Below are 27,153 nucleotides of genomic sequence, written 5' to 3'. Positions count from 1 at the left end.
CTCTAATTCTCTGATTCTTTTCCAGATATACATAGGGAGGAACGCAAATGTGAAAACAGATTTAAAATAGGGTTATATTTGTTCCTTATAGACCATCAAATATCATGTCTTTCCAAGAAATGTCAAACATCTTTGTTAATGGATTTTCAAATTCTTATAACTTGTCTTTGAAATTCAAGAATATAATTTGGTCAGGCTTGGATTTCCATCTCCTTTCTGTAAGTTCCTACATGGAACTTACTTGTCTCAGCTTACACTGCCTTTATTGATACACACATCAGTAAGTATTGGAGGCCGCAAAGTCTGTTGGCCATGGACTAATGACTTCCATTGAAAGTCATAAACTTGTTCCCCCTCCCACCTTCCCTTTCAGGCCTTCTGCCTGACTTCAGACTTGGTTAGGAAGGATGAGAGGTAGTTAGCCATGAAGTATTAGACCTCTCATTCTTCATCCTAACCAAGAATACTATAATGGCACAACAGAAAATTGAGATAACAAAATAAAGCATTAAAAATGTCTCTAGGAAATTACTTCAGTACTGATGAATGAACTTCATATAATTAATTTAATTTCACAATATAGAAAATTCACAGAAAATTAGGAATTTGGGAAACTATCTAAGTATTACCAATAACTAGTATAATTCACTCTATATAGGAAACACTTTAAACCGATATTTTAAATGTTACTAACTTTATTTAGCAAGACATCCATGTTTGTTACCTATTAATTAAATTTAGGATCAGCATACTCTATTATAATATCGATCAAATATTTGCATTGTATTTAGCTACGCTGGCAGAAGCACTTTTATGGTGGTATAACAGGGTTCACTATAGGAGTATTGCAAGTATTGCTTTAACTAAAGTGGCATGACTTTTGCGCAGACAGGGCCTCATCTAAGTAAATGTATTTTACTGACATCCAATTATTTGCTCTGAAGTGAGCAAAGAACAGAATAAATATGAACATACTTGAACTATACTTTAATCCCCAGTCAGCCAGTAAATATTGCATATGTTAAAAGTGAAGGAAACTGCCTCAGCGTCATCTAAGGCCCTGATGATTGACCAAAGGACTAATGTGCATATTGAGCCTTCACCTATAATTGCATAGGCGACACTTGGTAGTGGGGGCATGGAAGATATGAGCCCCTGCCCAGATGTCTATGCTGATGGTGTGGTATGGGCTGGAGGCAGGGACCAGCAGCAGAGGGGGCAGTGACAGCACGATTTCTGTGCTATCAGCGGATCACAGGACTGCAGCTCGGTTAGAGCCAGCACCCAGCAGCAGCAGTGACGTGCAGTTGTCCCCCCCACCCCTCCCACTGTCAACACTTACACATTGTCTGTACATACTTCAGTAACTCTCCAGCACATGGATAGCCTGTTGGTTATTTGGCACTGTAAATCACTCCTGTTGGCTACCTCTTCTTATAACCATTGGATAGTTGTATCCTGCCCATAAAAATCTAGTGCCATTTGATTTCTCCATCTCCTCTATGCAAATGATCCTTCTCCACATATCTTGCTACCACAAAACATAAGCTGCATCCCATTTCTATGCTAGGAGGTCTAAATCATCTCTTTGCATGCTGACTGTCAGCTCCCAACCTGCAGCCACATGGAAATTTTTGTTTAGACAAATTGTTGTAGTGGGATATGCCTCTTTAGGAACCCAGAAGAGAAGAGTGACTAGCAGTGAGATCTTCATAAGGAAGCTGCTATCAAGACCTGTCTGTCTGAACTCATGGGACATATGTCTATGATAGTTGCCTCTGCTCAATTATAAATCTGGGAACATTATATTGATGCATATATAAAATAGACTGCCCACCAGCATTTTAGCCTCTCTGTTATCTAGCCCTGTTTAAAACACATCTAGACAGTTGGCAGGAATCATCTTTTTGTTCTGTGTTCATACAGTGCCTAGCCCAGTGAGCTCCTGATCCATGACTGAAATTCCAATGAGCTCCAGTGCTAAAACACCTAAAAAATACTAATGAATAATAATATGCTGCCAGCAGTCACTGGTGTGCTCTAGCATGCTTTATATTTACTACCATCAGTGGAGCTGAATTTGGGGTCATACTTGTGGGAAATTTTAGGAAAGTATGTCTAATGTATACAAGATCACAGTGTCCTCTGCTCCTTTTTTAATAGCATTGCAGGGTTCCATTTTTATTGTCAATCAACGACTTCCAGATTGTTTGCTTGGTTCAAAAATAAATAGATGGAAAATAAGAAGGATTTTGAAACAGTCTGTGAAAAGTCATGGAAAACTGGAAAAGGACCAGGGGATTTTAACAAATTAAATTGTAGTATCAAGCTTTAAAATCTGAAAGCACTGTAATCCCAACAATAAATATCCAATAAATTTATGGCAACATCAATCTGCAGCTAATAGCTTAGGGGAAAAATAATCCAAAAAATGTAACAACTCCCACAGTATGCTAAAACACTAAGTAACCACCCAAGAAGCAAGCTAAAATTTTCAGCTTTTTAGCTGCAAAACCAAATACTGCTACCAATTGAACTGATGAAATGCTCATGGCCCAGAGACTTTAATTAAAGGCTGCACAAAAATTACACTAGAAAAGGCTTAGGACAAGTGTTTGCTTAGGATAAGGTTTTGTATATTGGAGGTCATCTTTTGTGTAGGATTTGCCATCTTGAACAACATAGAATCAAGGCCTTACAAAACTGGGAAAACTTAATTTGCTCACTATATCTACCAGGAAAAAAGCCTTACTTATAAAAGGGCAAGGAGGGGTAATTCTCTTATCAGCTTTACTGAGCTAGATGATATGTTTTCATATAAATTAATTTGCTCTTTTAGTTGAGACTCACTGAAAAAATAAGGTAATAAAACTATAGAACATTTATTTTGCAAGCACCACATCCAGAATTCATGACTTGGAACAACGAATGCAGAATGAGGAACTTGGAACAAAAAATGTAGAATGTACAACATGGCATTACTCATAACCTGGCAAAGAGGACTCTTAGAAACCAAATACAGTTGGCATTCTTTTTAATTAAAAATGACACAACATTCTCACACAGCCTCAAATTTTGAAAATGCACATGAATCAATATGGAATGTTTTTATTCGTGATCTATAACAAGAATTCCTGACAGTTTTCCAAGTGCCGTGATATGTACTGAATATACTGTAGGCTGGTAACAAGTTGTCCTGAGAAATATACAAATGTACCTGGCATCCCTTAAAAACCCATTTTAAAGGCTCTTCACAAGCTATCAACTAGTCCCTTTTGTATAAGGAACTGAAGGTAATCATCATGTCATCAGGACAGACACAAATGTAGTATCAAAACAAATTTACTTTTAAAAATATTTTAAATAGTTTCAAGTGACTTCAGTGAAGTAACCTTATTGGCAAACCTGTATAACCAAGTGAAAAACAAGATCAAAGCTATTTTCCTTTGGGCCTAATTCTCTATTGCCTTGTGCCTTTTAATGCTATTTCCATTTGTGCAAATTAAGAGCAACTCAGAGCACTACTAAATGAAAACAGTGGAAGTCTATGCCCACAGTACATGAATGGGTGGCTACACATGGTCACTAAGTATAAAGAAAATAGTTGTCTAAAACTAGGCACCCAACAGACACTGAGGCTGAAGGCCCACCTTTGCAAATGTAAACATAGGTCTGTTTGTAACTCAACTTATCTCTAAAATGAAACTCACAATATTTACGTCATAGACTATAAAACTAAATTCATGTCTGTAAACCACTACAAGAACCTTAAAAAGAGGTGCAATAGGCAAAGTATTAAGATTTTATCCAGATTCATTCAGAACCAGTAGTCATATGCTACCATGCCCAAAATTTCTAAGGAGGCAGGCTAGAGGGTTAATGTTACTCCCCTCAATATCTTTAAACTACAAATATGTTACAAAGTATTGACATTATATACAGGCTCTTCCTGGTTGACTGACTTCAGAAGGAAGTATCAAGCAGAGAAAGGGGCAAATGCTTGGGGCTTTTTTCCCCTGTGCTCTGTGTTTATTATAAAGAAAATGATCTGGGATAGTAAGAAAAAATGGCAGGACGGGAAAACAGGAAACTTAGACAAACTAAGGAAAATTCTATATACATGTAATGTCAGTGTAGGCCTCACTTTGAGAGAAGAACAAACGGTGCTGAAAGTCTCCTTACCGTACCCAATGAAAGGTTCACTAAGGAGGTATTAGGAGAGTTGAATGGGCTATGCGCAGGAGGCTCTGAAATGCATTGCACAGAAGTGTGGCAAGGAGAAAAAGAGTAAGATATTACCCATCAAGCATTACAGTTGATTTATATACAGTTTGATTCCCTTGATTCTGTTCATATTTTAAGAAAAGGAGCCAAACCACAATGAAAGTATTATGGTCTTTATACCCCCCAAAATTATTTATTGTAACGTTTCCCATGAATCATAATCCAGACCCTTTTGAATCAAGCAAAGATAACTTGGGGAATATGGGGGAGGGGAAGCTTTCTTTTTCTAATTTAGCTAAAGAGCATCTGTGCAACCAGAGAAAATAAGTATGCCTCGTTATTCAGGCTGCCTGGAAGTACTTCCAAAACCTCTATAATCAATTTGGATACTTATCTAGCCAAAGGTATGCGTGTGCTTAAGAACTTCACTGGACTGGGGCCAGAATCTAGACCCTAGATAGCCCTGTTGTAAATACTACTACCATATTCGTGGATGAAAGTAAAAATTAGGGGGAAAAAGGCATTGGTATCAATCTTATTTTTCCTCCCTTCCTGTAGCACACTGTCAATGTGTATCTTTGTTTATTGCTTATTTGTGGCTATCATAGCTGTGAGGGGCTAAGTAGATGATCCTGTCAACCCTTATCACCTGGGTGCCTGTGCTTGCATGGGACTTTGCTCACTGAACTAGGAGGTCCTGTTCAGTCCAATGTTTCCATGACTTTATCAGGTCCGTAGCTATAGACAGAATTTAAAAAATCCTGAAAGTTTTAACAGAAATAAAAGCAAAATAAAAACAAACATAGAAAAATGAAAGAATAATACAGTTTTAGGTAAAGATAACAACTTCTGAGTGTTTAAGGAGTATGATATCATATGATATAGCTGGAGTCAAGATGGACACAATGTATTGACTAAAAAGACAGACTTTACTAAAAAATAGTTATTTGCATATTATTTTAGATGAGGATTAGATGATAGGAACCAACAGGGATTTTCCAGGAGAGGAAGGAGAAGACACACAAAGAAATGATGGTCACCTAAGAACAGATGATCAACAAATAAGAGCATCTAAGCTTGTGAGTGACAGGACTGCAAGGCGTATGAGAGATCCTTGTTCTCGGTATTCTGAAGTGAAATGGCAAGAAACAAGGGAGCTTTTCAAGGATATATTTATTGGACACTTCCTTCAAAGCAGTGGGATCACTGATAGTCTTTAGCAAAGTAAATGGAAACTCTGGAATATTTATTTAAGATGTAGGAAAGATGTTAAAATCCACAGACTTATTAGCAGGAGGCAAACTACTAGAAACACTCTCTCACTATACCCAGGGGCATAAAAGGGGACTCCATATTTCTTGTAGACAAGATAATTACAGAAAACAAAAAAGGAAAAATGACTGGATTTAGGAAACTGCTGTACCTGACTACTATAAGGCCGTTCAAGACCTCCTTTTGAATGCATATTAAAGGTTCTACAGGGGGCACAGTGTGTTACCAACTCAATAGGTTTCTCTAAAAAGAAAACAGAAGTGGCAAGCAGGCAACTTACCAAAAATATGGAAGTTTCTTAATAGATGCTCTCAAAACAAAAGGTTAATTCATGTGATAGGGATTGAGATTTCCTTACAGTAATATTCCCTAATCCAAACTTTCTTCCAGATCTGCACATGCCATATTTCTTTCAGTTTCTCAACAAAAGAGTTTCATTACTGAATCAGGCTAATGGTCTCCCTAATTAAATATCCAGGTTACAACAATGAAAAGTCTTAGATGCAACAGGTGCAACAGAAAACTTATATGAGGTGGATACGGGCATCCTGTCCTGAGGAAAGTTTTCTTCTAATCTCAAATAGAGGTTAGATTATGTGCTAAAATATGGGGGTTTATATAGGCTTCTTTTTGCTATCATAATACTGAATATTCTCATAAATCATGTAACAGACCAATGTTTTTTAATCTTTCTAAATTCTTGGCCTCAGTGAATTCTACTGCCTTTCTTTATAGAGAGAACATATTTTCTTATTACTTTTAAATTTGCTACCTATCCATGTAATTGAACATTCCCTTTCATTCGTGCTACAAACAAGGTGAATAGCTATTCCCAATCTCTCTTTTATGGATTATTTTGTATATAGTTTCCACAGTACTTTTACCTCATCACCAAAGCTAGCCAGAAAAAATAGAATTCTGATGCTTGAAAAATGTCAAGGTTTCAGCAATTTCCACTTAAGCAATCCAAAAAGCTAAGGGGAGACCCACTTAGTCTGGAATGACCATAATTAATTAGTTTGGACAGTCACCTGGGTTGTAGGGTTAGGTACAGACAATCAAAAAGCCCGAGGCTGAATTGATTTTTGCAGTTTAGACTAAGATGCACAGATTAAATTGAAATAGACATGAACAGACATTTACTTTTGATTCTGGAAATGCAGCCACATGCCTGCAGTGGCTCAGGCCCAAAGCTGGGGAGTGCTAGAGAACAGCTCTCTGGCTGCGTGTTCTTCCTCTTCCTGTTATCCCCAAGGTCTCTGTGATGTGCAGCCCAGCATCACAGCAGCAGGACTCTGCAGGGTTGCTCATCACTTCCTCATCCTGCTTCCAGTTGCCTCCGGGATTTGTAGTTCACTGTTGTAGCCAGCAGTAAGTTTATGTGTTTAACCCCTCTCCCTGGCTCCAGGCCCTAGCCAGGGATTGGCTGGGGGCAGTCCCCCCACCCCCAATAGACTGGATTGCTACCCCAGCTGGGCTTGTCCCCCCACTTTGTCAGCCAGTCCTCACTGTTCCAGCTAGGGAGCAGAGAGGTAGGGCCAGCCCTGCTCTATGGAGCAGACAGCCCAGCCCAGCCCAGCCCACCCAGGGCTGCAGCGCATGCTGGGATGCTGGGGGACTTTGATTTAACTTGAACCAGGAAACAGTCAGAGACAGAAGTTTTATTAACTGGTATGACCCAAATCAGTTAAGTCTGATACTACATTCAACCAGGTTTATCTTAAACCAGTTTGAGCCATTTTGAACAGCCATGTGCACTGAGCTTCTGTTCTGTTACAGGTTTAAACCAGTTTCTGATCACTTAAATCAATTTATGTGTAACTTCTGTGCCTAGCCTAGAAGACATGAGTACAAGTCATTACTCTGACTCAGGCAGAATAGGGAGTTTCTTTGAGACTCCCACATCCTGCATTAATGTCTTAACCAGTGGCCTATTAGCTATTTTGGGATCTTTCTCTTCCTAAATTCCACCCTAGACCTGGAAACCTCCCCACTAAATGGGTCACTGAAAAGTTTGGGTTAAAAAAGAAAAGAAAAGAAAAAAAACCAAGCAGTTTCTAATGATAAACTGTCTTGTCATAGGGTTTCTGACCAGCTCTGGTACACGGTCCTAATCTTTTTATTGTTTCTTCATAGTTTTGTTTTTCCTCGCCCCTAATCAGTCTCTTTATTTGTTTCTAAACCCCTACTATTTCTGTTCTATTCTTGTTCTGGAATAGGAAGACCAAGTGAATCTCGCACTCCTGGCAAAGATGTAGCCCTGGTTTATATAATGATGTCTTAACATTTCCTGTATTCTCATCCATCCCATGCTTGAAACATCCTAGAATGGTTTGCTCTGAGAGTGATTGCTGCATGTTAAGCAGAGGTGTATTTTGAGTTTTCCTCTATGAAGCCTGGGTCTTTTTGCTTCCTGAGTTATTGAAACAAATTAGACAATGCTGAGCTCCATGCTGCCATGCCTAACATGTTTCCAGTATATATTTAAAGCTAGTTCAAGTACCTCTACACTATGCTGTAGGGCCCAGTACAAACTTACCCTTAGTATCACCTGCAAATTTTGTCACCTCACTTCTCTCCACTTTTAGCTCATTACAATTTTTTTTTTACATATACATCTATCACCACTCCTGATAGGGAAAATTGGGGGACTTTTAAGCTCTTTTAACCATTAGTTATGATAAAAATAATAAATCTTTTCCTCTTTGCTTTGCATCTCTAATTTCTGATCCACAATGATATTTCTTTTCTCAACTTTAGCTTCATTAATGATTCCCTGAAATGGGTTTTTCTGGAAGCTTTTTGGACCAAATTCATTTATTTGCACTCCCACATGCGTCCTAAAAGAACATGTGCTGTAAGTCCTTGTGCTACCAACACTCTCCCTGATATAAAATAAGCCTGACCCTATCCATGAAAATCAATGGGAATCATTCCATTCATTTCACTAGGCAGTGTCAGGGCCTTACAAGTACTGTATGATCTTGTCCAAATGCCTTAATGTAGGTGGTCAGTACTGCATACAAAACCTGTGTACATGCCCTATAGCCACCCACTCAAATTCTGTAATCTTTTGATAACCCTAATCAAAAAAAGTTATGCATCATTTTCATTACTAAAAAAATGCATTACCTATCTCTAAGATGAGATACTATTATTACCAACATGCCTACTTCAGAGGGTGTTTTGACACTTACAAAGGATATTTATATATCTTCTTGGCACTCCCTTCAACCACCCACATAAAATGTTATTCCCTTACCACAATGCAGGAAGCTGCAGCAAATTTCAATCTACAAACAGTAAATTATTGAAACCAAGGTGTTGACAGTGGCATGCTCCAACACAGAATGGGTGAGTCACCTCTGATAAAAGATCTGATGAAAACCAAACCACAACTGGAGATTTGTTTTTTGTAATCCATATTTTTTTTTAACTTTATCTCAATTACTAAACAATTTCCATGCAGCACCCACATACTTTAACTATGGTAGCTTCCGTGTGGGTGGAGGGGAATCAATTTTTTTATCATTTTGTGTTTTATCCTAACAGGTGAGAGAAGCAGTACTATGTAAGACCTTGAACCGGAGCTAAATATTGGTTAATTTAACTGAAGCAGGTAGGGCCAGTATGAGAAAGCTAGACACAGATTCATAGATTCTAGGGCTGGAAGGGACCTCAGTGAGTCATCTAGTCTGACCCTCTGCCCCTGGCAGGCAAGAAAAGGGTCACCAAACCTGGGGTGCCTGTCCAGTCTCCTTGCACCACTTCCCTTGGAAGCCCATTCCAGATCCTGGCAACCCTGACCATGAAGAACTCTTTTCTAATGTCCAGTCTAAACCTGATCTCCAGTAGCTTATGGCCATTGTTCCTTGTTATTCCAGGGAGTGCCCTGGTAAATAGATCATCACCTACTTCATGTCGCTCTCCCCTTATGAATTTGTATGCCACCACTAGGCCCCCCCCTCAGCCTTCTCTTGGAGAGGCTGAAAAGGTTAAGGTCCCTTAGCCGTTCCTTGTAGGGCCTTCCCTGCAGGCCTCTAATCAGATGAGTGGCTTGTCTTTGGACCCTCTCCACGTTGTCTTCATCTCGCTTGAACTCCGGTGTCCAGAGCTGGACACAGTACTCCAGTTGCGGTCTGACCAGTGCTGCATAGAGAGGGAGAATCACCTCCCTGAACCTATTAGTGAAGCACCTACGGATGCACGACAAGGTGCGATTGGCTTTCCTGACTACTTCATCACATTGACGACTCATGTTCATCCTGGAGTCAACAGCGACTCCAAGACCTCTTTCTGCTTCGGTGGTGCAGAGAAGGTCGCCCCCCAGCCTATAGGTATGATGGCAGTTCTTTCTCCCCAGATTCAGCACCTTGCACTTGTCCTTATTGAATTGCATCCTGTTGCTGTCTGCCCACTTCTCCAACCTGTCTGTGTCAGCATGGATCTGGTTTCTCCTCTCCAGGGTGTTAGGTTGTCCTCTCCAGGGTGTTAGCTTCACCCCATATTTTTGTGTCATCCATGAATTAGGACAGGGTGCTTCCCACCCCCCTCATCCAGATCACTGATGAAGATGTTGGACAGCACCAGCCCCAGAACTGAGCCCTAAGGGACTCCACTATACACATCTTTCCAGGTTGACACCAACCCGTCCACCACCACTCTCTGAGTGTGACCCTTGAGCCAGTTTGCTACCCAGTCTACCGTATAATCATCCAAGGCAAATCTCCCCAGTTTATTTATAAGGATGGTATGGGATACCATGTCAAAGGCCTTCTTGAAATCCAGACAGATAACATCCACCTCGACTCCTGCATCTAAACATTTGGTGGCCTTGTCATAAAAAGAAACTAGGTTAGTCAGGCAGGTTAGTTAGCCTGCTATAAACCCATGCTGGTTACCCCTCCACATCACATTAGCCAGCGGGCTCCTACAGATGTGTTCCTTGATAATTTTTTCTAGGATTTTCCCAGGGATAGAGGTAAAGCTGACTGGTCTATAGTTCCCCGGATCCTTCTTCCTTCTCTCCTTAAAGATTGGAGTGACATTGGCCCTCTTCCAATCCTCCAGGACCTGACCCAAGCTCCATGAGTGCTCATATATCCTTGCCAGTGGTTCAGCTATGACACTCACTAATTCTTTTATTACTCAAGGGTGGAGTCCCGGTGATTTGAACATGTCTAGTCCCTCCAAGTGTTTTTTACTGTGTCGGCACTGACCACTGGTCAGCTGATGTTTCCCTTGGTGGTGTAATGATGCATATTGAGGATTCGTCAAGGTTCCTATTTAAGAAGAGAAAGGCAAAAAACTCATTGAAGAGCTCTGCCTTGTCCCTACTATCCATCACTAAGCCCCATGATTTGTCTAGATCAGCAGCAAAGCAAAGGGTATATCCCAAATGTGTGAGAAACCAGAGCTACCTGAGACAGAGTTCCAGATCAAGAAGCATCCAAATGGGACCCTGCCAGCCCCTGGCTGCCCATAATCTGGACCAACTACCTTGCTCCTGCAAGCAGGCAGGCTGGGTAGGCACAGAACCAGCTTGGTTCCTAGTCATACCCCTGCTTGCTAGCTCTTCAAGGGCAGGTTACTGTGAGTATTAACCCTTCATATGTGACTGCTCAAAGCATGTGCTAAGTTCAACACCAATTAAAATTAGCATGTGCTAAGTGTAATGCAACACAATGCCCTTGAGTGAACTTATAGGCATCACATCTACGACAGGCTGAAAGATGTAGATTGCCTATTCTAGGTAAAGTGAGAAGAGACTAGGCCCATAATATATCCCAATAAAGCTAACTGTTAATTTAAACCCCAAATTAATTATAAAAAGGAACAGGTAAATATAAAAGTATTTCTCCAAAGAGTAGCTTGCAAGTTTCTTTATTAATATAAAATGAAGTAATACTTCTTTGACTAACTTTGGGCTTGAATCATTTTGCACTTGTATTTCGAGTAAAAGAAACTAAATGTAACAGTAATATTAAAAGGTACATAGGCAATTGCATTTTTCAAAGAATATTCATTGCATACAGTTAGTGGAAATACAGTCAGAATCTTTGGACAACTTGCCACTTAAGAAGTCTGTCAACTGGCAAAACTTACCTGCTTGGTAGCTAGGGATCCAGAACTAAATGGTACAAAGCCCAATTTCCACATATGTTGGGCCATTCTGAACATTGCTCCAATGACTAATCCTAAAGTGCCTCTAGTAATGCTTTGCAAGCCTTTGACTCTTCTCTAGATTGATGAGAATTGAAAGCAAGTATTGATATAACACAAGCTGCTCAGCATATCAGTAGAACTTCCACTCACTCACTCACTCACTCAGGCTCATTAACAAGTGCTAAGTGTCCTTTATGTGTCTAAGAGAAAACCACCAATTTGTTGTCCTTCAGTATCCCAAGAGGCACTGGTCTAAAGTGGACTAGCTATTATCCAGGACTCTATGGCCCTGGACCGACATCTGGGCAGCAGGTGAGTGGGAAGGGAGGGGAAAGGTGTAAAGGAGTAGGGGTGCCCCAGGGGGTAAAAGGAAAGGAGGAGTAGGGGCAGGAGAGGAGGGAGGAAAAGGGAGGGGGGGACAGGGGAAGTGGGGGAAGTAGGTGGTTGGGGAGCTTCTGGGCTATCATGGGAGCAGGGTGGGTGGTCCCACCAGGTCTCTATGCCCTAAATTAAGCCCACAGCACCATCATTGAGCCCCACAAATGCCTAGCAGCTCTCCACTGGGGACAGTGAGGAGGGGGTGGGCAGGGAGCTGTTGGACAAGTGTTCCTGGTAGCTTCCCACATGCCTAGATTGGGTCTGCATTGTCCCTGTCGGGGTCCCCTGCCCCCTTTCTCCCACGGGAAGCTGTCAGGTAGCCACAGGGCCCAATAGGGGCTGGATCAGATATGTGGGCACAGCATGGGCTGCAAGAAGCCTGGGAGCAGGCAGGGGGGAAAACACCACTCCCTTGCTCCTGGGCATAGGGGAGATTCAGAGGCTGATGGAAAGTAGGTAGGAAGGAACTAAGAAGCACAGAGGAAGCCCTTGCCCTTTCTCTCCAGCTTACACTGCACCTAGAGCACCAGCAAGTAGGGCAGGCACAGAGCAGACTCACAGCTCCTAGCAACATCCCTGCTTGCCAGTCCTCTAGCAGCCAGCCTGAGTACTGCATGTTAGAGAAGATATTAATCCTTACCCTGTGACTGCTTGCAGCACATGCTGGTTTTAACATAGTCTAACGTACCTTAAAGTTAACACAAGCTAATTACAATGAGTTATGTCACCCATAGTGTAGTACTGTACCAACTTATAAACAAACTTTTAATAATACGGTCCCACTTTAAAAATCTCAGCAGGAACCATTTTTTTTTTCATTCTGATGCTGCAGCACATTGACTAACACTATTACAATGAACACCCTTTTCATAGAATCATAGAATCAATGAGTAGGAAGGGACCTAGACAGATCATCGAATCCAATCCCCCGACATGGGCAGGAATGAGCACTGGGGGTGGGAGGGGTCATAACACCCCAGCCAGGTGCCTATCCAGTCTCCTTTTGCAGATTTCCAGGGAAGGTGAGAGCACCACCTCTCTGGCCACCCTTACAGTGAAGTAGTTCTTCCTAATATCTAACCTAAGCCTATCCTCCCTCAGCTTGTGGCCACTGTTCCTGGTGACTCCAAGGGGGGCCCTGGTAAACAGACTTTCCCCGAGTCCCTGCTGTGGCCCCTGATAAGGTTGTAGGCAGCCACAACATCCCCCTTTAGTCTCCTCTTGCGGAGACTGAAGAGATTCAGGTCCCTCAGCCTTTTCTCATAGGGCTGGCCACGGAGGCCCCCAACCATACGAGTGGCCCTCCTCTGGACCTGCGCCAGGTTCTCCACTTCCCTCTTGAAGTGTGGTGCCCAGAACTGGACACAGTACTCCAGCTGTGGCCTGACCAGTGCTGCATAGAGGGGGAGCAAGACCTCTCTGGACCTGTTAGTGTTGCCCCTGTTGATGCAGGACAGGGTGCAGTTGGCTCTGCCTATTGCTTCATCACATTGGTGACTCCTATTCATCCTGGAGTCAATCAGGACTCCAAGATCCCTCTCTGCCTCTGTGCTGCTGAGAGGGTCAGCCCCTAACCTATAACCATAATGCTGGTTCCCTCTCCCCAGGAGCAGCACTCTGCACTTGTCCTTGTTGAATGGCATCCTGTTCAGATCCGCCCACTGCTCCAACCTATCCAAGTCTGGCTGGATGCAGTCCCTGCCTGCCAGTCACTTTACCCCACAGCTTGGTGTCATCAGTGAACTTGAACAGGGTGCTCTCCACACCTTCGTCCAGGTCGCTAATGAAGATGTTGAACAGGGCCAACATCTTTTGTAGCGAACTTTTTTCCCCTGTTTCATAGGGCTCATTGTAATGAGACTGTACTGTATCTGTTTCAATTGGCTTCATATCTGGACAGAATACCAAGGTGTACAACAGTTAGCAAGACTCACTTCTGCCTTTGTTAACTTGGACATTTCCTTTATCCATTCAATTAATTGGTAACCTACCCTCAGATGAAATGGGACCAGATTTGGGTCCCTAATTTGCACAGCTCATTCTGAGGCTTTATAGGCAATAAAATTTGTCATGGAGATTAATGTTTTTATTGCATTTTTTTCCTGTTTTGTTTTAATTTAATGTACAGAGTACCATGCTAATAGTTGCCAACTCCCAGGGGTCTTTCTTTCACAATGAAAATCAAGAAAAAATTAAAGATGTTTCCAAATCATATTTTTGATATTGAGTGCAAAAATTCAAATGGATCTAAATGTCAGAGATGGATGAAAGTAAGTCTTAACCCAGGGGTGGTAAATAAATGATGAATTCAATACACTTCCTCTTATCCCTGTTTCAAATTAGTGCAAAGAAGATTCATAGAATTCAAATTTATTTCCTTTTAATCAGATTTTTTAAAAGAAAAGTTACTGCTAAATTAAGTCCATGGCTATGAACTTCTGACATCTATATTTAGCTGCCAGTTGGTAAGATTTACATACCCTTGAATAAATGCCAAAAAATGTGGTTTAGTAATACCCCTAGAGTGCTCCATGAAAAGCTTTTATTAAGCAAGATTAAAATTGCTCATTATCTTAAAATAACTTTGGCACATATGACATTGCAAAAAAAAAAAAGAAGAAGAAGAAAGAAATACTGTAGCCAGGTAGCCAGACTGACATTTTTTTTGGAATTTCAAAAGGTAGTTAGATTCTTGTTCTGGAAACAAGAAAACAAAATCTTCCCTTTTGTGAATATATTTAATGAACTAAATAGCTTCATTTGGAGGTGCACAAAAAACAGGTGATTCCTCTCTCTCTCTACCAATCTGTGATTAAGAGGGAGGGACTATTAAAGACTGAAGTACTTGATTCAGGTTGTGCAATGGTTAGAGCTGGGAGAATTTTATTGGCCAGTTGTACCTTTGCTGACAAACACAGTTGTTACACAAAGCTGATCGCAAATTCAACCTGAATTAGCCAAGTAGTTTTGCCTCAAAAACATTTTGTGAGGTTACAGACACAAAACTAGAACAAAAGATGGTGGGGGTAGTAGAGTCTGCCTTTTTATCCAATAGCTCAGGGAGTTAGATCAATTAACCAGTATGTGAGGCCCACATTCAATTCCCTCTTCTCCCTGAAGAAGTATGAACCCATAATCTCCAATGTCTTAGGGGGTGGTGTGCTAACTACGAGGCAATAAGGTATTCCAGGGAGGGTGAGAATATTCAGTCTTCTGTTTGCTGTTCTGCTGTGTATAAAATAATAAACATTTGCTGGAAGAACTGCTAGAGCCTATGTGGGTTAACATTACAGGTAAGTGTCCCAAACACCGAGTTAAAGAAGCAACAACATAAAAAAAAAAAAGAGTAAGAATGAATTCTCAGTGACTATTTCAGTACACATTTTCTTATACAGCATAAAAGCACAATGGCCTCAAAATAAAATGTTTGTCATAGGTCACACTATAATTTGTGTTGAATAAAATGAAATTCACTAGGTTTCTCATTTTGGAGAGAAAAACTGGAACCCATTTAACTGTGGCTTGAGCTAATCTAATATATCTAATATATTGTCCTGATTGTTTGGTTCAGCTTGCACAGTTCTACTAATTTTCCCCCATATGTTTTGATGTACAATAATGAAGAACAAAGCACTTCAAAGCGGAAAAAAAAATCTCAACACCGAACCTTGGCTCTTTTCTGCAGTCAAATGAAGCTCTGTTGAAACTGCTGAAATGTTCTGTTAACCGTTTTCCCTTCTTATTTTTCATTTTTGCTCACCTTTGCCCTTTTGGGTTTTAGCCTGCCCAGATGTCAAGCACATAGGAAATCGCACAAGAAAGCCTTTTCTAAAATGAATCAGGCAAATTTTGCAAGCCAACACCGAGAAAGCTTGGGTACTCATTTATACTGCTGGACACTTATAAAGCCACAGAGACTTAAATATGTATCTGCTTAATTTCCATTTTGTCCTATTCCTTTCCATGAAATTATTCACAGTGAATAAGGTATGTGTAAGTCCTTGCAGGACTGGGACTTGCACACTGGAAGTCCTTTCAGGCAGAACATTTCCATGGTATCTAAGTCTTCAAAAGGAAAGAGGATGCCTAGAGCTGGTCGTTTGGTATGTAGACAGCACCGTACCTAGACTCCTGGCAGCCCCGGGCAAATTTTAGTATCAGGCCCCCCTTTGCCAGAGATAATGATAATAATAATTTTTAAATTACCATTTTTCAGGCCCCCTTTCTGTCCAGGCAGCCACCTGTTCGCCCATGCCTGTGTCCAGCTTCGTATTTAGAGGCCTGGGCTGATAGGATACTATACAGGCAGTCTGTATATCATGGCTGAGCTTAATGACATAAGTTGAGTCTCCATTCCAGCATAATATTCTTGACATAGCCCTTCTTCCTGTCAGGCCCCTGGACTTGAGGCTGTGAGGAGAGAGAGAGCATATACCTGGTATTGCCAAGCTCCATACCACTGGAGAAATCTCCCCATCTTCAATCTCCTTCAATTGTGCCAGGGCAGTATGAAACAAAGGATCTGGCCTGCAATCTTTTAAACAACCTGTACATCAGATCTCAAAGAGCTCACCCTGTCAGAGCTGAGCCCAAGCTATTGGGATAGTAATTTTTGTGCACAAAAGTAGTAAGCAAGGCCAACCACACACAAACAGCAATGGACTTTGTGTGCTACGCTGGAAGGCATGACACAAATTTTTTAAGTTTATATTGGAAGACAGAACTTGTACCCTTAAGGTCAAGGCAGATGTGCAACAGGTAACCTTTGGCTAAGACTGTATGCTTTTATACACGTTGAACAGAGACAAATGCCCCAGCTGCCAGTTAAACCTCTGATCCCGTCTTTTTCTGACTGTATTTGTTTACTTGAGCCTTGGTACAGTTTGCACATGGTTTGCTATATTTTGTTTATTATTTACCTTCCTCAAGACCATGTAGGCAAACTTGGATACTGTTTCCATAGCTACCATCTGGTCATTATTTAAACTCTCCTCTGTCCCAAGGGGAAAAAAATCCCCATTACCATGGTATCTCTTGTTTCAATAGCTTTGTACTGTCAAAGCAAATGAAGCAGTGTTAGAGTCTGTGATACTCCAAGGGCCAAAAATATTATCAGATCTTCAAGGGGTTACTGTATGCCAGATCATCAGCTTCTGTAAAGCAATGGATCTCCAGGGAAGTCAGTGTGGTTACATTAGCTTACACCAGGAGAGGATCTGGATTACTGCATGCAATACTTACTTATACCAAACACCTACTAGAAATGTGTGTAAACAGTTAATTGTCAGAGGTCAGCATAAATGCACTGCAAAGTCCAGAGAAATGTAAATACCTAAAGCCAAAGGTAGAGGGGAGGGAAAGTTTCATATTACAACATACAGGAAATGACATAATACACTTTAATTTCTGAAAGTTAACTACACTGTACTAATGATGTGGTATACTGGAGTATGACACCTCCTGAAACAAAACACATTCAAAAAGGTCAATATTTCCAAACGGTTCAAGGTGGGAGGCACAGAAAGCCAATCATTGTTTCAAAAACAGTGTAGCATTTGTGATACCTAAAATTAACTTTGCTTTCTTGCTCCTAAGGCAGCAATCTAAAGTTACTAAACTATGACCACAAACCTATGATTACAACACATCTCAGAGATTGCATTAGAACAGGAGTCTATTCTTGCAAAAAGTATGCAACAGTATTGAAAGGGACATAATTATCCTTTATATTTAGAAACCTAGTGTCATCATTTGATGGCTTACCAGACACCTTCAGGTATCTTAGAAAAGAATGCAATGGTCTTATTCACATCATACAACATTTAATACATTTTCTGCATGAGTTCATACCAGGAACAAACTGAATAATGCAGTCTTTTAAAAATATTGTTTATTAATATAATCCTTACATTGTTCCCTAAATGAAACCAGTTGCGTAAAGAAAACCATACTATTTTTCTGATAGTTGTATTTTTTTAAACATAGAAACTTAGGCCTGGAAGGATCACCCTTGGTCACAGAGTCTAGGTCCGTTTTATCAGACAGCCACATCATATAATCTTTCACAAAAGTATTGTGCTTTATCTTCCAGCTAGCTTGGGTTTTTTTCTCTGACTGCTGCTACTAGGAGACTTTTTCAGAACCTCACTTCTCTGATGTCTATAAATCATCTTCAAATTTCCAACCAAAATTTAATCATGGCAGATTTCTATACATTTGTCTTGTTTCTGTATCACCCCTTAGTTTAAATGACTCTTTCCCTTCCTGATATGTTTATCAAGAGCAACCATATTCCCTTCTCAGCTTTCTTTTTTCTGGATTAAGCAAACTATTCTTCTCACATAGGGAAAAGTCTCCGTGTCTAGGATCATTCTAACCAGGCACCAAATGTTCCTGGCTTTCAAACACTTGCATTTGTAGAAACTTATAACAATCCAATGCTGTTGTAAATTAAGACCAACATTTTTAGTATTAACTGTCTAATTCAGAAGGCCAAGAGGAGTGATTTTTCATAAGTGTTATGTTTCTAACAGCTCCCACTGACTTCAAAAGATGTCATTGGGTACTCAGCACTTTTGAAAATTAGGCTTCTTAGGGCATGTCTACACAAAACGTTTGCTGCACAGGTGACTACTTAACTGTGCAGTAAATGTCTCTGTGTCTACATGTGCACTCCTTTTAGCGTGCACAATACTAATTAAATCCACAGCAGGGTAGTACTTGTAAAAAACAAGTACTACCCTGCTGCGGAGTTTTTTTTGTGTAATGTAGTGCACGTGTAGACACTACCCAGGGTACTTCAGTGTGTGACTAGCTGGCAGGCAGCCCCCGAGCTGAGGCACAAAGTGCCCCAGCCAGCTATGGAGTGGAGCAGATGGCTGGGACATAGTGTGCCTCCAGATAGGGAAGTACCAGTCCTGGGCTGGATGCTCCACTCTCTCTGTGCGCTGCCTGCACTGAGGTACACTGCCTGGGGCACGGGGCTTCTCAGGGTGGGGCTAGCCAGTATGCAGCCCCTCTGCTGAGAACCACTGTGCCCTAGCCAGCATCCGCCCCCCATCTCCATGTGCAGCTGCTTGGGGTGCAGGATTTCTCAGTGCAGGCACTGCTAGCCCCATGCTGAGGTACCCTGTGCCCCAGCCAGCCAGGACAGTGAATATACATGCACTGCTACAAAAAACTCCAGGGCAATAAACTCCAGAGTTTACTGATGTGCATTAATTGCACATGTAGACGTGCCCTTAGGCACCTAAAAGAAAACTCTGGAGTCTAGTGTTCAGGGTTCATTTTTTTCCTCACAATCCTGGTGTCAGTTAAGATTCTCAAACATATTTAACTTGGGTTTTCCTTAGTGTTTTGAGAAAGTTTGTTTATTTATGTTTCTATAACTGATGTGAGAACATTTTACACAGAGATACTTTCCACAATCTGGAACACAGAATGAAAGCCAGGACTGCAGCTACTGAAGTTTATGAGCCACACAGCTTCCCTAAAGAGTCTATAATATCAACATTGAGCTATTGTATAAAATATGTAGAAGGCACTGGGAAAATGTCCATTAAATTCAATGGGCTTGGGTCAGGGACCAAATGTGCATTCTTCATGGAAGATCAACCTAAGTCAAATCCACTGTGTTATACTACATGCTCCCTCTACTCGTTGTTCAAGCCTTTACTAACTCCAGATCTCCTACCCCTCAGGTTAGTGTGTCATGGGAAACTAGCCTACATGCATCAGACTTGACAGAAATTATAGTCTGGATACTGTAGAACAAATAAAAGTTGACTCAGTCAACCAAGAAGCACTGTTGAGGGCCTTTGTGAAGTATGGATGCCCACCAAAATTCATACCCATTCTTTGCCTGTGTCATGATGGTATGCTAGTGGTGGTTCTCTCTCACGGATCCCTTTGAGGTTAAGAAAGGAGTTAAGCAAGGCTGTGATATTGCTCCAACGATCTTCTCAATATTCCCTACTGCAATGCTGCATCGGGCCATCAACAAGCTTCCAGTTGGAGTGGAGCTAAATTCCCAAATGGCTGACAAGTTACTTAATCTCAGCCAAATTTGAGCCAAAACCAAGACCCCCCCGCTCTCCCTCCCCCAATCTCAATCATTGGACTCCACTATGCTGCTATGATGTAGTGTGTGCTCACTCAGAAGCAAACTTTCAGGCAATCACTGACCTCTTTACCAAGGCACAAAAGAAAATGGAACCAATGCTTAACATTCAGAAGACTAAGTCCCATCATCAACAAGCTTTTAATGAGCAATACCCATCTCCAATAATTCAGATTCACTGTGAGACTGGAAAATGTTGAGTATTTCCTGTACTTTAGAAAACATCTCTCCCATAAAGTTAACATCTATGAAGAAATCCAACATCACCTCAAATGTGCAAGTGCAGCCTTCAGACTGAGAAAACTATTTGAAGACCATAACATCAGAACTGAAACAAAGCTTGCAGTTTATTAAGCAGTCAAGATCCACACCTTACTGTATGGAGCTGAGACATGGAATATGTGCAGGAGACAGCTCAAGTCACTGGAGAAGTACCATCAATGCTGCCTGTGGAAAATCCTTCAAATACAGTGGGTAAACAGATTCACCAACTTTAGCATCCTCTCTCAAGCAAACACCATGAGCATCGGGGCTATAATTATCTGACATCAACTTTGCTGGGCCAGCTATGTCATGCATATGTCTGACTCCAGACTGCTGAAACAAATTTTATCCTCCCAGCTCAGTCAAGGCATATACTCAAGAGGAAGGCAGAGAAAGTGCTTCAAGGACATCCTCAAAACCAACTTGAAAAAAATGCAACCTCAATATCAACCCATGGCAGGCTATCGCCAAAGACTGCTCCAAATAGAGGAAGAGACTGTTGCAAGAATTTCAGTACTTTTAAACCTTACAACAACAACAGAAGATGGAAAAATGGGATTGGCAGAAACAGCATGTTGCAGACTGAATCAAGAATCTGGAGCCACCCACCCCAGACAGGAACATGTGCCCAAGCTGCAACAGAGTCTGTTGATCCCATATAGGCCTAGTCAGCCATTTCTGGACACACAGATAAGACAGTCATGGAAGACAATCATCCTCAAATGCAAGGGATTGCCAATGATGATGATGATGATGAGAGTGAATACAGCTAGGTGAGTAGAGTCAGAGTCTATGGTAAAGGTTGGAAACCTATTGCCTATGGGCTGGATCTAGGCCACCAAATGGTTGTATCTGGCCCACAGAATTCAGTGGCATTCTGCCTTTGGACTGCCTGTGTTAATTCAGCCCTTCGCTGCTAAAAAGTCACTGACCCCTGGTCTAAGGCAGGGGTGGTCTAGGGCAGAGGTAGCCAACCTATGGCATGTGTGCCACAAGTGGCATGGACTGCCTCTGTGTATGGCATGTGGGAGGCAGGATACAGTGATAAAGAGGCAAATAGAGCAGGGAGCAGGAAGAAGAATAGCAAATCAGGCAGTGAGAACAGGGTAGGGAGCAGAAAGCAGAGCAGCTAATCAGGCAGGGAAGGGGATGGTGTGGCACTCAGAGAGGGTGTTGGTTTAATCTGTCTCATGCCTGCCAAAAAGAATGCCCCCTACTGCTTTAGGTTGTAGACTACTGCAGCTAACAAACAGATGAATGATTAAGTAAGAGTGTGAAGTGTCACTTCTCTGAATCTATGTAGACTGAGTGGGGGGGAGGGGTTCCACCAAACAGAGGTTTTGAACTGGAAACACAAAGCTGTACTTCTATGTCCACCCTTTTTTGTTTGCAGGGAAAGAATATGTACATCAGGTCCTCACTGGTCGGAAGAATGCATAAACTTCATATGAGGGGAAAAAGCAATGTGAAAATACAAGGAAGCCAGACTTACTACAACTGAAGAATATTGTGCTGAAATATGACTCATAGGGTATGTGCAGACCTGCTATGATCTACGGTCTACGATTCACAATCTACCGGTCTACAATCTTGCAACTTACTTTAAACTGCATGATTGTAGATTGGGAGTGGTGTATGCAGATATTTGTCAGTGCCAGGAACCACATTGGGAACCCATTTTAAGGAACTCAGGATTGGGGGAGGGGTATACAGAATCAGTGGGGGGGTGAGGTGAGGTGAGGAGTTGGCAGGTCTAATGGGGAGATTGTCCATCCAGAGGCAGGAGGATCAAGGACCCAAAAACAGCTTGGTTGTGGGGTGGGGAAGAGCAACCCCAGTGCTGGGGCAAGTGGCTGGGCTTTCCCAGTCCCAGAGCTGTGATCTGAATGTGTGCAGACATTCCCTAGATTGGACTAACCTGTTCCTGATCTAAGGTAGTTGACCTCCTCAGCTGAGCTAATTTAGATCAGGCCTGCCACTTTTTGCTCAATTTAATCTCCTTGAATGTATGCACAGATCAACATTTAGATTGACCTAACTCTAGTTAGCTCAATCTGCATGTACACATGGAGGTCTCACTCAGGGCACAGACATACATAACTGTCAGAATGGCTTAAATGGCACATAAAACTGATGCAGACAGACACATAAGCCAGTTCAACTGGTTTAAACCCATGTGGAATGGTTCAGAACTTTACCCTGAAAAATACTTATTTTGAAAAAGTTCACTGTGAACTGGTTCAATGGTATGTGTGGACTCTAGATGTCCTGAAACACAAGTCTGGTCAGGTCTTCAAGCATGCCACACTGCATCATTCCTCAATTTTACAGAAAGCAAGGACAAAAGAAAAAGAATCAATGATAAAAGGAAGGTGAGAGCAGAGGAAACAGAAGTAGAGTTGAGCAGACTTTTTCAAATAAGTTTATTTCCCAAAAGTGCAGTGTTGAGGACGGCCAAAAAAAATTCACAAATACAGCAAAATAGAATTCAAAGGAAAGGAAAAAAAAAATCAAAACAGTCTAAACATTTCATTAGATATTTTTTTCTTTAAAGAAAAGTTCTATTTTTATTTTGGAACAAATTTTATATAGAAGATTTGTCTATGAAAAGGGTTAAAGGCTCCAAAACGAAAGAAAACCTCATTTGCCCTAAAATGAAATCCTCTTTTTTCTCTCCCTCTCTCTGTTTAGTTCACCAAGAAAACAAACAAAGAAAAAGGTTTGGATTCTGAAAGATTTGTTGGTTTGGCCAGAAAACAAACTAGCAATCATTTGCATAGCTCTAAACAGAAACTAGAAAGGAAAAAAAAGATTAGGTGAGTGAGAGAAGCAAGGACTTTTCTATTCTCACCACCAATGGACAGTGGATACTCTGACAATGGATACGTTTTGAATAAGAACACATTAGTGTTTTACTATCTCCACAGACTTCACCAGATCCCAAGATAGCTGGAGCTTTTCCAACCCACAGGCCTCTCAAGCCACAGCACTCTATTTCATCTGGCTAAGTCTGACCTGTGGGAGAGGTTGAGGGGGGCATGGAAATGAGGGAAGAATGGCTTGCTTACAAGTTCATTCCTGCGGGGTCTCTAACTTTTCCCATACGAACATTTGGTAAATGCTTTAGTCTTGAAGGCTACATGATGATCTACACTTTGCGGTAAGAGCCTGGCGAGGGTACATTCACTGTGGATACTATGGGTTGTAATTCTGACCCAAGTGAAGTTAGTGGGATCAACATTTTTTACTCTGGCTATGTCTACCCTCAACCCCAGTGTCTTGTGGCAGGGATGTTCCAAAGCATGGACCATCTCCCCACTGCAACTTACATGCCCTAAACCTGAAAATGCAGCAGTAAATGACCTGATGTACATTTCAAGGGACCTCTCCAGTAGGCACTCAAGAGTGTACCATTAAGCCTCAAAAGCAAACAAGGGGGATATCTGAAACAGGCTGACTGGACATGCTTAGGGATGCTTCTGCTGGGACACACTGAAGATATGTTTTAAACATACCCTCATGTCATAGCTTCTCTCAAAGTATTACAGACTTTGCATTTTGCTATTAACTGTTTCAGTACTGAATGTCTGACCAAGTAAAGTGATAATAGGCCCAAAATTTAAATATCTTTTTTTCTGACTACCTATGGCTAGTTTATATCATTCTCAATATCTGGATACTCACAGTGGTAAAATTTTACACTCAACTGTAAAATAAAAATACTTTATAACCTAGAGGAAAAGAAGGTAGTAAAACAAAATTAAATAGCCATCAAGATGGAAATATGGTAGCAAATGTCCCGTTTCTGATCCCTGTTTCTTCTTAACTTACTTGAAGTTCACTTCCAAAGCCCAATTAATTCAACAAGATACCAACTAACTGTGCCCCTGCTAGCATTCTCTGTGCCCACATTCTAATTGCCCCAATAATATCTTTCTGTCATCACATAAACCTTTTTAGTTTACAGAAAAAACAAACATATGATATTCTAATGAGAGAGGTAGTTAGCCGTGTTAGTCTGAAATCAGGATAAAAATGTACTTTATAGACTAACCAAAACAGGGATACATATGCTTTTTTTCTGCATAAGATTTCTTATGCATTTCTGATTCAGTTAGCCAAGAAAGGCTGTGCATCTCTGATTTAGTTACCCTATAAGGTACATCTCTACCTTGCCTTCTGCTATTCAAATAATACACATGAAGGAGACCTTCCCTCATAAAACTGACAGCCACAAATGCATGCTTCTCATTCCTGCAGGTCTGAAGCTCTGGAGAAGCTCACCCCCTGCTTTGAATTCTGAATCCTGCATGCAATGATCTGTGGAGATATATAGATATATATAGTAGAGAGAGAGCGATGGATATATATATAGAGATATAGATATATAGAGAGATATAGATAGAGATCCAGTATCTAGAGATAGCTCTATGTCTATATATATAGATCTAGATACTAGCTCTATATATAGCTATATCCCTCTCCTGCATTTGTAAAGGAAAATTATTTCTTCTGAAAACTATAGCAGCACATTATCTGTTTTTTTACCAAAATTAATATAGGGCAGAGAGAGGAATATTCAACCTACCCCTGATTATACCTGCCCTTGCTTAACTTTGACCTTTTATAATCAAAATGCTTTGCAGGTCAACAGACTGTGTACTGAGTTAGTAATCTCTCCACGTTCAATCTACATGCACATAAAACATCCTTTTCCTGGTCGTTCTCTTTTTCATACAGAAGTCTTTCACTTAATTCATTAAGACCCCATCTCAGATATCAATACTACCAACTTTTCCTAAATTTATAGTATCTTTCTGAACCAGAAAACACTTGCAAGCATTTACAAAGTCAGTTTCTTAGCTCTTATAGGATGCCTGCACATGAGCCTGTTTCTGCTCCAACACTGAAATTACAGGGTGCCTGTACACACCACAGAGTTTAATCCTCATTAAATTAAATAAGTTTATAAAATTTAAACGTGATTATTTTAGAATGTTGTATCAAAGTTTGCATGCACGATGTTTTCAAATTAATTAAGTTTTGGAGCATCACATTAGTGTTTGCACACACTTGGTTTTCAAATGAATTAAGCCCAGCCCCTGGCTGGTGCCGCAGGAGAGCAGGATGGTCCAGTGCTGCCCCTCACCCCGTGTCCTGCCACATAGCTGTGGGAGCACGAAGCTGGCAAAAGGCACATGAAAAAAAAAGTGGAAGGAATTCGAAAGTGGAAGCAATTCGAAGGGGTGAACTACAAAAAAGTTGCACCACCATCTGGTGGACATAGAGGCTCATTGCATGTCTTTGAGTGCCTTTGTATTTGCATGCAATAACTCCGGACATGACACTTCATTCATGGCGAGCCAAACTAAATGACATCCAAGGAGTTTTACTTTCATGCACCCGAAAGACTTAAAGCATCCAGAAGACCCACTTGTGTAAACAGTCATGCCATTGAAGCACAAGAAAGGGCAAAAAATGTGGTGTGTACAAAGGCCTACAGTGCATTGGACCAGTGTTAAGTAATCATGTCTGCTGGAGCATGGTAATTACCATGCTCCAGCAACCTCCCCCATCTTGTGCATCAGTGTTTGATGAGCTTTAGTTCAAGTGCCCCCACTGCCATTTTGAAGTGCAGGGACACTGAAACAAAACAGTGTAAAAGTGTCCATAGTTCCTGTGTTATCTATCTTTTGCAAGCCCACTAATTAAAAGACATAGTTTATATATTGAGACTTGGTGAGAGAGGGGAGAATCATTCCCATTTTAGAAAAGGCTATTTGTATGTTACTAGTTGTAGAGAACTGTTATTCATTATGTACATTGAGTATTTTTGAAGCGTTATAGCCTAGCAGTATAACAACTTATGGCTGCTTGAATTCAAAAGCCAAGGAAGAGTTAGGAATTATGCTGTTTATATATCAAATGAAGCGAGACAAAATGTTGTCCTTTTACAAATTCAGCTTAGTCATCACCAAAAAGAATGACATATGAGAAAATTCAGAACCTTTCCTACTAGCTCAGCAAGAATCATAGGATCAAAACAGTTAAGAAAATACTTATTTGATTCTCTAGTTGGATTCTCTCTCAGAAGAGGATATAACCCCCATAAAGATTTTATTAGATAGTCTGCTAATGATTCCTTTCATCTTAGCCAAAATACCTAAAACATTGTTTCTTACATCCTATAAAGGTCCCGGTTTGTTTCTTGGCTTTAGCAACTACAAACAGAAGATGATGGATTCTACTAATTGTTTAGCTCCATCGTAGTATTAGGCTGGTAGTTTGCAAACAAACAAAGAATGGTGTGAAAGGATTTCCTGCATAACTGAGCAAGACAATGGGAGTCATGTCAGGATGAGTCCATGTCCTCTTGAGCTCTGCTCCAGCAGTGACTTTTTGTAGTGGTCATGGTGAACATGGATAAGAGTTAAGCTTTTGCTTTAAACAAGACCCATAGCTCTTATACCCTTGCTGCTGCTTTTATTCTGTAGCACAAGACACACTACCCTGGAAATGCTGCAGGCAGGGGTTTCCTCCCCTATAAGAACAAGGAAATACCACACATAAAAGTTAGCTTTATTTTGGCTAGGTAATGCATATTAATCCCATAGCCTATGAGTAGTGATCTCACTACAAAACCCAACAATAATTCATCTCAGTGAATTATCTTCCAGCATGCAGCCAAAACTGCACATGTTCTTACTAAATGCTCTTTGGAACAAGAAGAA

This window comes from Crocodylus porosus, unplaced genomic scaffold (assembly GCF_001723895.1).
Source record: "Crocodylus porosus isolate Cpor-Errol unplaced genomic scaffold, CroPor_comp1, whole genome shotgun sequence".
In the NCBI taxonomy this organism is placed as follows: Eukaryota; Metazoa; Chordata; order Crocodylia; family Crocodylidae; genus Crocodylus; species Crocodylus porosus.
The sequence above is the reverse complement of the archived record's forward strand: the minus strand, read 5'-3'. Positions refer to the sequence as shown.